The following is a 17,851-nucleotide window of genomic DNA, read 5'->3' on the forward strand; positions in this document are numbered from 1 at the left end:
CCTATTAACAGTTCTGATGGGCAAGTGAGAAGAAAGATGAACCATTTAGCTGGGAGATGTTGCTTCTCTAGTATTCCTGCTTCCCATAGCCGGTCAGTGGTTAATATTGGAGGCAGAAGTTCCTTGCAGCAGAGTGATCATTGGAGAGGACAACCACCACCACCACATTCTGATGACCAGGAGATGAGGACAATTCCCTTTTCCCTGTCTGATTTTAGTTTAGCTAATGGTATCCATCCGTGAACTATCCTTCCATCTGCCAGCTTCTATACAATGAAAAGGTGGAAGGAGGAAAGTCTAGGGAGAGAGAAAGTGAATGGTTATGAGAATTGAGAGTTGGGCATGTGGAAGGTGAGAGCTCATTTGCATTAGTGCCTGTTTGAAGCACCTAATTTTTGCTTGTGGAAAAGATGATTGAGTGGAGATAGTGCACTTAGATTTTCAGAAAGCCTTTGACAAGGTCCCTCACTGAAGGTTCTTAAGTAGAGTAAACTGTCGTGGGAGAATAGGGGAGGTCCTCTCATGGATCAATAACTGATTAAAAGATAGGAGACAAAGGACTGGAATAAATGGTCACTTTTCAGAACAGAGGTAAATAATGGTGTCCCCCAGGAGTCTGTACTTAGACCAGTGATCAACATATTTATAAATGTTCCTGAAAAGGGGTAAAAAATGAGATGGCAAAATTTGCAGATATACAAAACTACTCAAGATAGTTAAATCTAAAGTATCCTACATAAGAGTTACAAAGGAATCTCACAAAACTGGGTAACTGGGCAACAAAATGGCAGATGAAATTCAATGTTGATAAATGCAAAGTAGTATACATTGGAAAACATCCCAACTATACATATAAAATGACATGATATAAATTAAGTCTTATCACTCAAGAAAGAGGTCTTGGAGTCATTGTGGATAATTCTCTGAAAACATTCACTCAATGTGCAGCAGCTGTCAAAAAAAAGCTAATAGAATGTTGGGAACCATTAGGAAGTGAATAGATAAGACGGAAAATATATTGCCTCTCTATAACTCCATGGTACACCCACATCTTGAATATGGCATGTAGATCTGGTCAATGCATTTCAGAAAGATATATTGTAATTGGAAAAGATACAGAAAGGGACGACAAAAATTATTTCCATATGAGGAGAAACAATAAGACTGGGACTTTTCAGCTTGGATAAGAAATGACTAAGGTGGGATATGATAGAGGTCTATAAAGTCCTGGCTGGTGTTGAGAAAGTAAATAAGCAACTGTTATTCCTCATAACACAAGAACTATGGGTCACCCTATGAAATTAATAGGCAGCAGTTTTAAAACAAAGAAAAGGAACTATTTTTTCACACAACGCACAGTCAACTTGTGGAACTCTTTGCCAGAGGATGTTGTGAAGGCTAAGACTATAACAGGGTTCCATAACAAACTAGATAAACTGATGGAGGATAGGTCCATCAATGGCTATTAGCAAAAGCTAAAACCATGGGTTTAAGCGGATGTCCTACCATTTCCCTGATCGGCCATGGAGCAAGCATTAACAGCCCGCATATATATTAGGGTAAATCAAGACTGACCCCTCAGTTAACAAGAAATCACTAATCAAGCCACAAACGAACCCTGTCACTGAGTAGTCCTTTACACTTACATGACTTCTCAGTCTCCCAGAAGTAGTATATTGCCTAGCTTGGCACCACTTGTATGTCTTCCAGTAGGCTCAACTGTCAGCAATATATTTCCTTCTGCTTTATTGTTCTCCTATCTGACAATGGCATCCCTCAGAGGTTCCCCTGTGTATTAGGTATCTTTTACATACCTAAGAATTTTAAAAGTAAGTCAGTAAAGCTGTTTGGAAGTTGTAGCAAGTGTGCTGCTGTTATTTAATGTCTATGCAGCATCCAGAGCACAGCAGTGTACAGTTCACATAAAATGAAGACAAAGTTGCCTTCTCTTGCTCTGTTATTTTTCTCTAAAAGTGACTTAAAGAGAGAGAGAGAGAGAGAGAGAGAAGATAGCTCTCCTGACAGATAAGGATTAACGTAACTACTGCAAAGAAGTCATTCTTAGCTCTCAACCTGGAAGTAAACTGTTGTGTACTTTAGAAAAAAATAGCTTTTGGCTTTTCCACCCTGTCATAGGCTTTGACTGTAGCATCATGTTTCAAAGAAGGATATTTTCTGAGCACAGGGAAAGTCAGACTGAGATGAAAATTAATCTGTACATGACAACTTGTATTATCTAATTTTTGCATAATGAGGTGGTTAGTCATTGTTGCTAGGCACCGAAGTGATCCTAATCAAAGTAACTACATGATTCTCTTCTTTTTTTCCTTCTCCCCAAAATAAGAAACTCATTATAATCACTTTGGGTTCAATCCGGCTTTTATAAATGTCAGCAGGAAGATATCCCCATGTATCATGTAAAATCTGCTAATGCACATTTGTATGCAAAATGCAGAAACAGACTTTACAAGATTCACATATCCAAGAACTGGATAGAGAGCACTTAATGTGCCATATATTATTTATAGTGTTATTTCAGTTCACTGTTTAATTTGTGTGATGTGTCCTGAATTGTAACCTTTGGAGAATGAAGTCCTGGCTAGGTCAGGGATGGGCAAGCTATGGCCCTTGGGCTGGATCCGGTCCACCAGCTGTTTTAAGCCAGCCTTCGAGCTCCAGCCAGGGAGTGGGGTCTGGGGCTGCTTCATGCAACTCCCAGAAGCAGTAGTATGGCCCAGCTCTGCAGCACTGAGCAGGGTCGGGGACCACTCCACACCAATTCTGGGAGCAGTGGCATGGCGTTGCTCTGGCTCCTATGTGTAGGGGCAGCCAGGGAGCTCTGTCCCCACCCGAAGCACTGCCCACACAGCTCCCATTGTCCAGGAACTATGGCCACTGGGAGCTGCAGGGGTGGCGCTTGCAGGTGGTGCAGCATGCACAGATGCCTGGCCACAGCTCCATGTAGGAGCTGCAGTGTGGACATGGCTGCTGTTTTCAGGAGCTGCTTGAGGTAAGCGCAGCCTGGACCCTGCACCCCATGCCCCTGCCCCAGCCCCGATCACCCTCCCACCCTCTGAATGCCATGGTCCCAGCCTGGAGCACCCTCCTGCACCCCAAATCCCTGAGACTCAGTCTCACCCTAGAGGCAGCACCCCCAGCCGGAGCCTGCATCCCAACCTCTTGCCCCAGCCCTGATCCTCCTCCCACCCTCCTACACCCCAAACTCCTCATTCCCAGCCCCAGCTGGAGCCGTCACCCCCTCTCCCGTACCTTACTCCCCTGCCCCAGCTGAAGTGCCCCCCCGCACCCTGAACTCCTCATTTCTAGCCACACCCTGGGGTCTGCACCCCCAACCAGAGCCCTCACCCAACCCCAATTTTGTGGGCATTCATGGCTGCCATACAATTTATATTCCCAGATGTGAGCCTCAGGCCAAAAAGTTTGCTCCCCACCCAGTCTAGATGCACGCAACAGGTACAGGCTGAGCAGCACTCTCCACTTGAGAGGTGGGTGTGGAGGGGTGTTTTTAAGGTTTTTGGAATCAAGGAACATTATTAAGCTTTGACTTCTGAATGGCAAGCGACAAGCTTGGTGAAGGTCAGATGAGACTTTCTCAGCATGAACACATAGGGCTAGATCTACAAAGAATCTAACTACTGTTTTAGGTGTCTAAATCCAAAGTTAAGAACCTCAAATTTCCTGATCAATCGCCACCTAAAGCTGTAGGCAGCTAAAGTCTGCTAAAGATTCATTGGCATTGAGACTGGAACCTCATGTGCATACCCTAATCACCAGGCTGTGTAGAGTAATTCTTACCCTCTCTGTGACCCAGTGGATATTTAAGTATTTTATACAGAGGAGAACAGCTTCAACAGCAGAGACCAAGAGAGCCCTACTTCAGGATACCCTATAGTCCCGGGATTAGGGCATTCATGTGGCAGGTGGGAGGCCTAGGTTAAAGTCCTTGCTCCAAATCAGCCAACGGAGAGAGATGAACCCAAGTTTCCCACCGTCTGGGGCAGTGTGCTAATCACTGGACTATTGGGTATAAGAAGTGGGTACCAATACTACTATTTCATGAGACAGGCCAGACCTGACTTAACCCCCTACCCCAAGAGAGAGTTTACTGCTGTGAATCTTGAGTGGAGGAGGCACCACTCTCCAGCCCAGAACTAGCTAACTAACTCTGTCTGAAGGATAAGGCTTAGCCTGCAAACCTCTCCTTGGAATTTCCTACTGAGTAGCTACGTCAGCTGCCCACTTAGTGTTCTGGCCTTTTGAAATCCCATTTTGAGGTGCCTAACTCTCCCTATAGATAGTGTAGGGAGCCGGGGTGCCTAACCTGGGGATGTAAATTCCACTGAGTAGCAGGGTGCCTAAACATTAGACATTGCACCACTGAGCCTATGTCACCACAGTACATCTAGCGTCTTAGTACAAGAATTGCACATGCTTTTACAAAAAGGGTTAGATGCCTGATGCAATGGGAATCTTTTCACTGACTTCAGTGGGCTTTGTATTATATTCTATAGACCCAAATCTTGGGTAGAATGGGCATTATGTTCTGGTAAAATGGTTGGACCTGGGGATTTAGTACTTGTGCAACAGTTGGAGACCATGTAGCAGCCAAGCTGCAAAAACTGCCTGTTTCAGGGATGCTATTGTGTTTGGACATTAATGTTACAAAAAGTCACAGCCTTTTTCTCCCAGCCAACATGTCTGTCCTCAGTCAAGCATGCTCTTGGCAAACTTGTTGTGTAATTATCTACTTAATGACCCCATAGACTATGTGAAAGCCCTAAATATTAGCTATGTCCCTGATTTACCTTAATTAACTAAAGTAAAGAAAATTTCTTTCCCTCAAAACCTCATCTGTTTATTTTGAAGCAGGTCTCAAAATACTGCTTTACAGGTAAGGAAATGAAACAGAAAATTCTCTAATCACTGTGCTTCAGTGTCTCTGGCAGCCTTCTAACTGCAAAGGCCAAAACCAAATATTCATTTTAACCATATTTTGGGGGGCAAAAGATGTTTTAAGCAATTACTTCAGCTTGACTCTGGCACCCTTTAGCAATGTGGAGAAGTGATGTGGAGATAGAATAAATATTGTGCATTTGTAGCCCAGTGGTCTAGTTTGTCTGTTGTATTCACTGCTACAGTAGCCAGTTAGCCAGTGGGCTAGCTTGCCTTTATTATATTTACTGCTTTGCATTATATTCAGCAGTAATGCAAGAAACCTACAGGTCTGTATCCTGTAAGACATTAGCTTCATTAAGTTAGCATAAGGCTTGAGGCCTAGATACTTTGCACAGATAAACAGTCCAACGGAAAATCCCAAGTATTTGGGGAGGTGAAAATAGAGTTTAAGGGGAAGTTCTGACCACAAGGAGCTGACATACATAGCAGGTACATGAGATACATTTAAGGCTAGCCTGCTTGCTTGCATATATATCTTTTCCTATAAGTTTCTTATTTTCTTATGGGTTTGATTAGTTTATTATAATAGGTTTATAAGTCTATATTAGAGTATTTTTGGCTGGAACACAAGGGACCTGCATGCTACATCCTGTATGGTGAGCTAAAGTTTGGGACTTTTAACCTAGATAGATGGTGATGAGCTAAAGCATAAGGTCCATTTATGGCTGCAATCTTTAACATAGAGGATGCGCTAAAGCAAGTTGGCCTAGGGGCTTTCCGAAGTTCATACCATAAACTTAACAGGTAGACTACAACTCTTGGAAAGAACTGAAATAACTGGTTAGCACAGAAATAACAAATATGATACCTAACCACAAAAGGGCCATGGTAATGAATGGACGTATATGATAATAAGTTGAGATCACTGATATACTAACCGATAGAAAAGAGACACTCCAACATGTGAAGAAATACAAATACGGAAAAGGGGAAAAAATCTCCTACTGAATATGCATCAAACATAGCAGTGTCAGCACAACAAATTATTAAAGTGGCATCCCAGCCTAGGGGTTGTAGAGGAGAGAGATGTAGTCCTAGTGAGGTGCCAGAATGATGGCCACTGGTGATAATGGGGAAGGTGATGGTGATGAGGAAGATGATGGCTAACATTTCAAGTTCTACAGGAGATGGATGTGCAGATGTACATTCTGTAGTATCTCTGCCTACCTTAGTGAGTTGGGGTGTTTGTGCCTGTGCTAAATGTATTAATAAACTACATTTATAAATATAAAAGTTTATGTAGTGTGAGTGTTCCAGCTGTGCACATCAGGGCTCCCAACTGTATAATAATTTGAACAATATTGGGCCTGATCTTGGGACAAGAATCTGACAACCCTCAAAGTGATAACTTGGGATTCTTAAATAATCAATATAATTATTACATAATATAAAGATCAGGCAACACATTAGATGCATAGTAGTCATATAGGTACTAAGATGGACTTTCTATTCAATTGTAAATGTGTGGAGTGGACTGGTTCATGTATTAAGGAAAATGAAAACTAGTGTGACTTAAATGCTCCATTAAAACCATTCATTCATATATAGAAATGGTTACTTCTGTTGATGTGGTATGTTTTATTAGAAATATAAAGCTGCCCATTTATTACATAATTTTATTCTTAATTGATATTTAAACTTGTTGTTTGACTTCTGATAAATTTTATTTCTGTATAAATTGATTTTATTAAGGCAACAAAATCAAAGCCAGGTATTGACTTCTGGAAGAAAAAAGTTCTGACACCAAAAACATTGCCCCCTTTCTGCACTGTAATGACAGCAGAACCCCGGGTACACTGTCATTTCAATTTTCACAGCTCTCTTAGCAGATTTGGCTAGAGGACAGGTTTTCACTCCAGCATTTAAGAAACATCTAGCACGTCTACTGTTTTATGCTGTGAGACCGGGCACTATTATGAGCCTTCTAAGGATCCTCCTCCTTCTAAGCCAAATCTCAAGACACATTTTAGCAAAATGAAAGTATGGCAATGCAGCAAGGCAGTGGGATCCCTCATTGCCCGTGGAGGGACGATCCTCCCCTAGCGCCAATGTGGGTGGAGCCAGCGTGTCCTGTGGCCACCCCCCAAAGGGCAGGGTGCGGGACAGGAAGTAGAAAAGAGCAACTGCAGAGCTCACTTGAGAGCTAGCTGCCGGAAAGACCAGATGCCTGTGGCCTAGCTCCGGGTTGGGACACACCAGCAGGCTGTGGCCAACATGAAGACTGGCCAGCCCAGCCCAACCTACCCTGGCCAGCTACCCTGAGAAGCAGCCCAGCCTATGCCTTGCCATCTACCCTGAGGAGCAGCCCAGCCTACCCCTCGCCTGCTACCAATAGTGGTGGAAACCTCTGAGGACACTGCCCTAACCCAGGTATCCTACAAGGGGGAGTCCAGAAGTAGCCCAGGGGCAGTCGACCCTGGTCTGGCCACAGCCGAGCCAGAATCCATGTCAGTGTGTTGCAGTCAGGATCCCCACTGACACAGCAGTGAGTCTACTGCCACTGCTAGGGCCTCAGGATGAGATGCAGTGGAGTGGGTAGGCCTGTGTCCCCACTGCCACCCCACTCACAGGTGGCTGTCTGCTCCTCGCACCAGATGCTCAGAAGCCTGAGCTCCTGACTGTATGTTTGCTGCCCCACCCTGACCTAGGGCCTGGGCTCATATTGAACTATTGGCTTGGCCTTGCCTAAGGGCCCGAGTGCCTGTTTGTTTGTTTACTGGCCAGCCCTGACCCAGGGCTTGGGCCCATAGCGAACTATTGCGAGGCAGTGGGATCCCCCAGCACCCTGCAGAGGGACGAGCCTTGGCCGAGACCTTCTACTGATAAGTATTAACAAAGTTGTAAGAAATCATTTTTAGCTGTGGATTTCTTTATTCTAAAGTTGATCTACTATAATACATGTTTCTCACTGCAAAGGATTTTGTAACTTAATTTCATGGATCTGTCCATGATCCACCCATTCTCAATCCATTTGGTGTACAATCTTGTATCATTAAGTTAATGGCAGTTTTGTCTCTGACATCAATTATCTTGACATCAAGGATATGAGCAAGATCTGAGCCCATAATAAAATACCAAACTCTTCTCATACTAAATCCATCTGTGATGTACAATGTTGAAATTAAGATTAGCCTAATGATAAATAATATGTGGGCATATTAGCACATTTGGAAAATATTTGTTTCTAATTTTTATGTAGGAGGCTATGAATGATTGTGAGCAACAAGATTAACAATGTAGAGCTGTAATCATTTGTTAATTGTGAAATCACCATTGTTAGTCTTGTTATTAAAAACATTTATGTAGCTGATATTGTATTATTCCAGTTTACTAGTTTATAACAATGTTGCCATGTATTAGCAACTTCTGAACATAGTGTATGAGTTTATTGCTCTGTATAGTTTTAGTTTTTAAAATGATCACTTAGAATTGAGTTTAATAACACATTATGTAACATTGTTTCATCTTATCTGGTAATATACTGACCAAGATGTGATATCAAAATGACTTTAACTTCTTCACTGCTGATTTTCCATTTCAGTCCCTGAAGATCCATCACATGTAGCAACCTTGTATTAGAATTTAATGATGTGTCTGGTAATTAGACAAAACTCTGTGTGTTTTGCCTGAAGTGCCTGGCACATTAAGAAAGTGGTAGTGAGGTGACTAATGAGCTTGCAAAATTATTCTTCTTAGAACCAAAGGTGAAATTCTCTGCTGGCGTAGATTTGCGCATCTTAATTGATGTCAGCCTATTCGGCTTGATTTTGTTTGTTTTGCATTATCACAATCATGCTGGTCGAGCATGTATAGAGAGTCTTTCACAAAAGTGAATCATAAAGTACCTTAGTTATTGATTGATTGTTTTTTTAATTGACCACGGATGGTGTGTAACCTCAACACTAACACTGAAAGGGTTAATGAGAATGTGAAGGCTTAATTAGCGTTCCTGGTTGCACCTACAGGGTGGGCCAGGCCCAATTAAAGATGAGTCACATGTAAGGGAGGAGCTGGTGGCTGCTATTAAGAGAGGAAGGATAGAGTGGAAAGGGGCTGTGAGACAGAGATGGAAATAACTCTGTAGTTACTCTCATAGCAGTAGAAAGAACAGTGGGGCTAAAAGAGAAGTGTGAGAAAAGAGTTGGCCCTAGGACACTCTTCCAAGCAGACAATTCTAGCAAGAGGCCAGGAGAGAGATCAAGATGCTACTGGGGCAGAGCAAGCTCCAGTAGTGAGTTCTGACAAAAGGGAGGTGTTCAAAATGGAACAGAGCACAGGGGAAACTTAAGAGGGACAAAAGGTCAAGCCTAAAAAAGGTTGAAGTTTGTATATGTTTATATTTTCAGTTAGGATTTGTTGGAGGACTGCATGGAGCTCCGTGAGGTTAGGTCATGAAAGGAGTCTGAGAGGAACGCAGTGGGCCCCAAATGGTGCTTTAGGAAAGGGCAGCTGATAGGCTGAGTTAGGAAGAAGCCCAGGGAGGTAGCAGGGGCCAAATCTATATAGACATACCTTGCCTGCTATGCCATTCCTGCCATTGGTGAGTCCACTCTTTAATATTGGCATTTGACAGTCCTATGTCCTTATGCTCATCTCTGCTTTCTCAAGTCGAGAGGATCCTGCATCTGTGGATCATGCACTGAGAATGCAGATGGGAGCAGTTTCACCTTCCCACTATGCTCTACTTTTTGAACTTCTATTCTCTGCTGACCTTGTATCTGTCTTCTTAAGATTTCCCCACTGCTTCTGAACACTTATTCATAGGTGTATTGGGAGGACCATTGATCCATCACAAGTCTTCAGCTGGGAGCAAGCTCTGTGAGTGGGTCAGGAGGAGCAGATCAAGTTCTTCTAGATTCTCCCCCCTCCCCTGAAACCTGAAGGCCAAGCAAAGTAATTTACTAGACAATGAAAATCTCTGTGGGTGCAGCATGTCTCTGGCAGACGGTGGATCTTGATGGCTCAAGGGATTTGAAGAGTGGAATCGACTTCTACAATTGGTGGTGGAGGGACCTCTCCTTACAAGGACTATCCACAGGAAACTCTGAGTTAACTTGAAAGTCATGGAGTTTCCACTCTCCTATGTGGACCATTTCTGCTGGGTGCAGAACGGAACCTGTGATTAACTGATTATACACAATCCTGGACTGGATTTGCTTTACGCAGGCAAATTGTGGACTGAAAAATGGCAACTGTGGTTGTTCATATCTATATAGAGAGTATGTCTCCCCAACTACTAGCTACAGACAGTTTTTCATGAACAAGAACATAATCCTGTGGAGCAAGTAACATGAAATGCTGACAACTATGCAAGAGTTCAAAGAAGGTTGTTTCACCTTAATGAATAAGAGTGGGGCCACTTAACATGTCTGGGGTGAATCACAAGATTCCTATACACAGTTAGGACCTTTGTGGGGTTTAGAAGGTTAGAAAGTTGTGCTGAGCCAAGTCAATCAGTCTTAATGAGTAGGCTCTTCTTGTTTGTTATAGTCAAAAGCTTTCCTTTCCAGAAACACTTACAGGATATAAAAGTCATTTTACTTTTATAAAGTATCTATTTTGTTGGTGCAGCTGCACCATTCAGTTTCCATTTGGATCTTCTAACTATGTCAGCTATCATAAAAGCCATTTATAGACATGCTTTTCCTTAGGCATTTTTAAACAGGTGTGGGATGAAGAAGATGGCTGGAGAAGGAATTTCTGCATGAATGTTTATAATGTATAATGCTAATAATTTTGGGCCAGAAATTCTGAGAATCTGTGCCTTCATGCAGATGCCCTTATGAATTAAAAATGAAGCATGAGTAATGAAGATTAGTATGTGATATATGCTGTCCCCAGAAATAGCTCTAAATATGTTTTTCAAAGGTTTTCAGTAATGAGTCAGCAGCTCTTTAAGGAAAGTCATTTTATCAGAAAACAAACTTAGTCAGCCAACTATACCAGAAAAATAAGCATTAATACATGAAAATAGCAACTTTGAAAATCCCTATCTGACTGGTCACCTTAGGAATTTGTTGTCTTCAGAAATTCAAAGTAAATGTTCACAATTTTACTAGTAGCAATAGCATTTGGAGAAGGTACACAATGCTAACCCTTTTTATCTTTTATACTATTCAAATAGTAGTTAAATAGAAACATTTCTTAAGGTCCATACGAAGTGTATATACTTTATTGCTACCTTTGTTGCCCATACTAACCGAGTAGTTAGCCAAAATCCCAGGGCCTTGCAAAGTCCATCCTATTAGGATATATCTGTGAAATGAGTCAGATATATTCTTGGTATAATCCTATTTAGAAAAAAACTACACAAAATGCTGTTTCTCTGAGTAAAATAGAAACCAAGGACAGCAGGCAGGTTCCTTACTGAGCACTGGTTTACACTATAGAATTACTTTGGAATGCATACATTGCTCAGGAGTGTGAATAATCCACACCTCTGTGTCACATAGTTATACTGACCTACGCTCTGATGTACACAGTGCTAAGTTGGCGGGAGAGCTTTGCCCACTGACATAGCTACTGCCTCTCATGGAGTTGGATTAACTAAAATGACGAGAGAACTCTGTCCCATAGGATTAGAGCATCATCTCCGTTGAAGTATTACAGCTGCACCGATGCAGTGTTTTAAGTATAGACGTAGTGTTAGGCCTGGTCTACACTATGCATTTAAACCAATTTTAGCAGCGTTAAACCTATTTAACTCCGCACCCGTCTACACAACGAGGCTGTTTATATCGATATAAAGGGATCTTTAAACCGGTTTCTGTACTCCTCCCTGACGAGAGGACTAGCGCTGAAATCGGTATTACCATATCGGATTAGGTTTAGAGTTGCCGCAAATCGACAGTATTGGCCTCTGGGTGATATCCCACAGTGCACCATTGTGACTGCTCTGGACAGCAATCCAAACTTGGATGCTGTGGCCAGGTAAACAGGAAAAGCCTTGTGAACTTTTGAATTTCATTTCCTGTTTGCCCAGCGTGGAGCTCTGATCACACAGGTAGCGATGCAGTCCCAAATCCAAAAAGAGCTTTAGTATGGGCCGTACGGGAGATACTGGATCTGATCACTGTATGGGGAGACAAATCTGTTCTATCAGAGCTCTGTTACAGAAGACGAAATGAGAAAGCTTTGAAAAAAAATCTCCAGGCTATGATAGACAGAGGCCACAGCACAGTGCTGGGTGACAAGCGTAATGGAAAGCCAAAGAATCAAATGGATGCTCATGGAGGGAGGAAAGGGGTACTGAGGACTTCAGCTATCCCACAGTCCCCGCAGTCTCCGAAAAGCATTTGCATTCTTGGCTGAGCTCCCAATGCCTGTAGGGTCAAACACATTGTCCGGGGTGTTTCAGGGTATATGTCATCAATTTAACCCCTTTCCCCCATGAAAGAAAAGGGAAAAAAATTGTTTCTTGACTTTTTTATGTGTCACCCTATGTCTACTGCATGCTGCTGGTAGACGCAGTGCTGCAGGAATGAATATAAAAAAAAAAAAAAAAAAAAAAAAACCACGCATCCTCTCCCCTCCCTTTCCTCCCTGTGGCAGATCAGTACAATATGACTGCTATTCCTCATCATCCATCAGCCTGTGGAGTGCTCTGCTGGCCTCAGGTGAGGTCAGCCGGTGCTGGGTCAAATAGTTATGACTCCCGGTCATCTCCACTAAATTGGTAACAGAACAGCTTGGTAAACCATCCTCATCATAAGCAACTGGGGGCTGAGTTCCATCAGCACCCTCCCTTCATGTCTAAAAAAGATTCTGTACATGCTGGAATATCATAGCATGGGATCTGGCTCCTCTCCCCCAACTTTTAATGTCCTGCCTGGACTTCATCAGCCGTTGGAGGCTGCCTCCCCTCATTTTTTCTCACCAAAAAGTCAGTGTTTCTTTTCTGCGTTCTTTATTAACTTTCAATCCCACACCAAAATGGGGGACATGCCACGGTAGCCCAGGAAGGATTGGGGGAGAAGGAATCAACGGGTGGGGTTGTGCAAGGGACACCTCCCGTGAATGGCATGCAGCTCATCATTTCTGCGGGATCTGACATGGAGTGGCTGTGCTCTCTGGTTCTCTGATACACTGGTTCTCTAGTACACTTGCTCCATATTCTAGGCAGGACTGACTCTATTTTTAGATAAACCATAAAGAAGGGATTGACTCGGGGATTCATTTTCATTTTTGTCTTTGCACCCCCGGCCGACCTCAGCTAAGGCCAGCCAGGAGCACCCATGACAGCAGCAGACGGTACAGAACGACTGACAACCGTCATCTCATCGCCTATTTACAATGGCACAGCAGACGATACAGAACAACTGGTAACCATCTCTGCTACCTTGCAATGGTAAATAAATGCTGCTGTGTTGCACTGCAGTACCGCCTCTGTCAGCGGCATCCAGTACACATACGTTGACAGTGACAAAAGGCAAAACAGGCTCCATGGTTGCCATGCTATGGTGTCTGCCAGGGCAATCTAGGGAAAAAGGGCACAAAATGATTGTCTGCTGTTGCTTTCACGGAGGAAGGAATGAGTGACGACATTTACCCAGAATCACCCTCGACACTGTTTTTGCACCATCATGCATTGGGATCTCAAACCAGAATTCCAATGAGCAGGGGAGACTGCGGGAACTATGGGATAGCTACCCCATAGTGCAACGCTCCACAAATCAACGCTAGCCTCGGTACATGGATGCACAGCGCTGAATTAGTGTGCTCACTGTGGCTGCGTGCACTTGACTTTATACAATCTGTTTTGTAAAATCGGAATAATCCTGTAGTGTAGACATACCCTTAGAAATTCCCAAATCTGTCAATCTGTCTCTCCAGCAAGTTCCATGTCCAATAGGGCCTATCTCTCTGCTTCCTCCTGGGGTCACAATCACAATTTTCTCTAGCTCTCTCTGCCTCTAACACATATAGCCTGCAACCAGTATCTTAGCCCCTGTATTTGCAACCAGGGAAAAACTTCATAACTTAGCTGTGACCTGCCATGTGGCTTAGTGCCTTGACTGGTAGCCCCACAACACCTGCTGTTTTTAACATATCAAGGGACTTGATTAAGTCTTCAATTTGGCCTAAAAGAAGGTGTTTGGCCAACCTATTAGCTGTAATGAGACCGGTGATTGTCGTGGGATCCATTAGCACCTTTCAGCATAAATTTTGTTTTGTCTTACAGAAGAATCTAGAGTTTAGGGCCCACAAAGTTTAGATTCCCATTGCGCTACACACTGTATACCCATAGAAGAAACAATCCCTGTTGTAATGCATTCCCAGCCCTATACTGAGAACAACAAATGACTCCCTCTGCCTGCATAGTGCCACAACAAAGTCAGCAGTGTTCCTCATGAGCAAAAGGAAGTACCTATATGGTTTTCACTGCAGGTTCAGTGCTTCTTAATTCAAAGTACTAAAGCAATGTAACTACATAGCCTATATTAAACTTAAATTCAATGTCTGTGCTTTTGGGTCTCCAGCTACGGGTCATCTATCAGTATTTGAGCTTCAGGAATTTGCCACTGATAATTAGATAATGGTCCTCTCCTCTTTTGGTGGTCTGCATTTCAAAGCATCCCGTCTTGCAGCCTTCATTATGAAATTAAGACCCCGCAGCTGTGTCTTGCACATGCATCCAGTTATGAGCATGGAAACTCCCACTAGAACTTCATCAGCTTTTCAGATCCTGTGGGATTTAGAGCGCTCTAGCCTCCACTGCAGGTTAGAGTGTGCATTACAGTCAAGCAAAGAACCTACAGCAAATCTACCCAGCATTTTATTTGTTTCATGCATCATCCAGACCTTGAGTTTAAATGTTGTTCAGAACATTGAGTGAATACTTTACTGAATTTTGTTTGTTGCCATTCCAAGTCAAGAATTCATTATTCTATTTATATTGTATGTACATATGTTGTATACTGACACTTCATCCAGATCAGGACCTCATTGTACAAGGCACTGTACCAAAAAAAGCAAATCCAGCTACACTGTTCAGTTGAGATTTAGGTCACATGAGAGTCTTTTACTGGGTTGGAGATAAGATTTATGTTATCTGGCTACTGGTGCTAATGCTCATGGATTTGGAATTTATCTATTGTAAGCATTAGAGTGCCCATTTCAAATTCATGTTCTAAGAGCATCTGTGAATAATAAAACCTAATTGTATGAAAATTTGCAAAATGGAGACCCAATAGGCACGTAAACACAGCTAATGCCAATAAATATTGAAAGAGGCAGTTTTGCAGTTTTCCCCTATTTCTAATTTTCACAATTGAATGTGAGGCAGGAAGAGTTCTACTCATTTGACCCAGCTGGTTGCTGAATTCATCATTAGGGGCCACTTTTGACTGAACCCCTGAATGTGTGCAAGAGGCAGAGGAGGGTGCAGAGCAACTTTGTTCCCTCAGGCTGGGGACAACCACAGTGCTACCCTGAGCACCAAAATTGTGTGGGGTTAGCATTGCTAGCTAATTCAAAAGAGGGTGCAGAAGAGGTAACTTCTATGACCGTTCACATACAGCCCAATGGCTGAAGACATAAAGGAAGCCACTTTGTACCCCTGTGCATGGACGAAGATTGTGCCAATCAGAGGAACAATGATTCAAAGCTCTTGCTGGGGTGTTTTGGTTCTGAATTACCCCAAAATGGTCTTGTGCATAATTGACACAAAAGAGCCCTAAAGCAGGATATGGAAGAAGTATCTGGATAATGGAATGAGTTTGAGGAGGCTGCTGGCTGATATAAGTCTAAATGTGATTCACTTATCCAAAATTGATGAGGAATCAGTGTGTTGGTGTCATTTTCTAGATTGCAGTCCTACCTGGTGTGGGATTGTCAGCACCTTCTCTGTAACTGCTGGATGGCTTGAATACTCTGCTGCTGTGATTTACAGCCTGGACATTTGCAGCCAGCAAACAAGCATGAGCTGAGTTTCGGTGGTAAGCATCTGTAAACCAGCAACTCCAGTTCCAGCAGCCTGCTTAAAATCACAGATTATCAGGGTTGGAAGGGACCTCAGAAGGTCATCCAGTCCAATCCTTGCTCAGAGCAGGACCCATCTCCAAATAAATCATCCCAGCCAGGGCTTTGTCAAGCCTGACCTTAAAAACCTCTAAGGAAGAAGATTCCACCACCTCCCTAGCTAACCCATTCTAGTGCTTCATCATCACCAATGGGGGCTGCAGGAAGTGGCAGCCAGTATGTCCCTCGCCCCGTACCACTTCCAGCATCTCTGATTGGCCTGGGGCAGCGAACCATAGCCAGTGAGAGCCGTGATCGGCCGGACCTGCAGATGCAGCAGGTAAACAAACTGGCTCAGCCACCAGAGGCTTTCCCTACAAAAGCAGCATCCCAAGTTTGGGAAACATTGCTTTAGAGGAACAAACAAAATGCACAGCTTATTGCTCTAACTCAAACAGAGCACTGGTTTGGTTTAGATTAAAAGTAGAACAAGTTTATTAGCATATGGTATGATTTAAGTGAGTTCAAGTATAAAGGATAAAATAAGAAATGGTTACAAGCAAATACATGAAAAACACTTCCTAGAGCCTAAAACTTAACAAAACAACAGTCTGGATTCAGGGTACGAGTCTTATCACACCACCATCCAGCTCAATGGCTGATGACCCCTGTGGCTAGGATCTTCCACAAAGTCCAATATGCTTGGCTCCTTTATCTTCATTGAAAGGGAACTTGAGGTTCTTTGATCTTCTCTTTTATAGTCCAGTGATGCTCTGAAATGATTCTTCTGAAGATTACTGCTCCTCCCCCAGTAAAGTTCATTCAAACTTGTGAGGAAGGTGACATGAAGTCTCCTGGTGAAGGAAATTTCATGCTGGTTTCTTTCCCTGCTGGTGTTTGGTAAAATGCACATCAATCTGTTTCCTGCAATTTCCTCCTCCTGCTGTTGGTGCTGTCCTTGCTGCCTTGACAGTGTTGTTTAGCTTTTATGTAAACTGCATTCCCATTGTCTTAATGTACCTTGGCAGTACCTCCAAATGGCAGAACCACATTTCTTTGTCTGAGGCAGGATAAATTCAGTCCTGCCTGGAAAAGATACTTTAAGAACATAATTTCCCATATGTATAATTTTGAATTTGTCCTCTATACATACACCATGAAATAATATTAATGATCAGTACACTATTAGTTTTCTATTGATATCTTACATGACACCTTTTAGTTACAAGTTGTAATACTGGTGAGTTTGGTACACTGAACTAGTTAGGCCAGCTGAAATTTGTGACCAGATACCAGTGAGTCCTCTTCCTTCTTGCATTGGGGTGCTGCTAGGGTCATTAGTCATTTGTAATGGCAATATTTGCTTGTAAAATTGCATGCCTGCTTAAATATACATGTTTACTTAGCCTCAATGAAATGATTTGTCAGTAGGATAATATACATTAATTCAATTCCAAATTTAAAACTGATTTTTTTTTCAGAGCTGTGTCATAGTATTCTATCCCCAATCTGAACCTTAGCATCCAAAAAATTGGGGTACCAGCATGAATTCCTCCAAGCTTAATTACCAGCTTAGATTTGCTAAGCTGCCACCAGTCAGGACTCTGAGTGCCTGATAAACTCTGGTTTCCCCAAAACCTTCCCTGGGGACCCCCAAGATCCAGACACCCTGGATCTTAAAACAAGGAAAGTAAACTTTTTCCCTCACCAGTGCCTCTCCTAGGCTTTCCCTCCCTGGGTTACCCTGGAAGATTACTGTGATTCAAACTCCTTGAATCATAAAACAGAGGCTTTCCACCTCTACCCCTGCCCTCTTCCCCTCACCCAGAGGCAATACAGATTCAAGCTCCGTGAATCTAAAACAAAGAGGAAATTTACCTTTCCCTTCTCCCCACCAATTCCCTGGTGAGTACAG

Source organism: Chelonoidis abingdonii, chromosome 8, assembly GCF_003597395.2.
Source record: "Chelonoidis abingdonii isolate Lonesome George chromosome 8, CheloAbing_2.0, whole genome shotgun sequence".
Lineage (NCBI taxonomy): Eukaryota > Metazoa > Chordata > Testudines > Testudinidae > Chelonoidis > Chelonoidis abingdonii.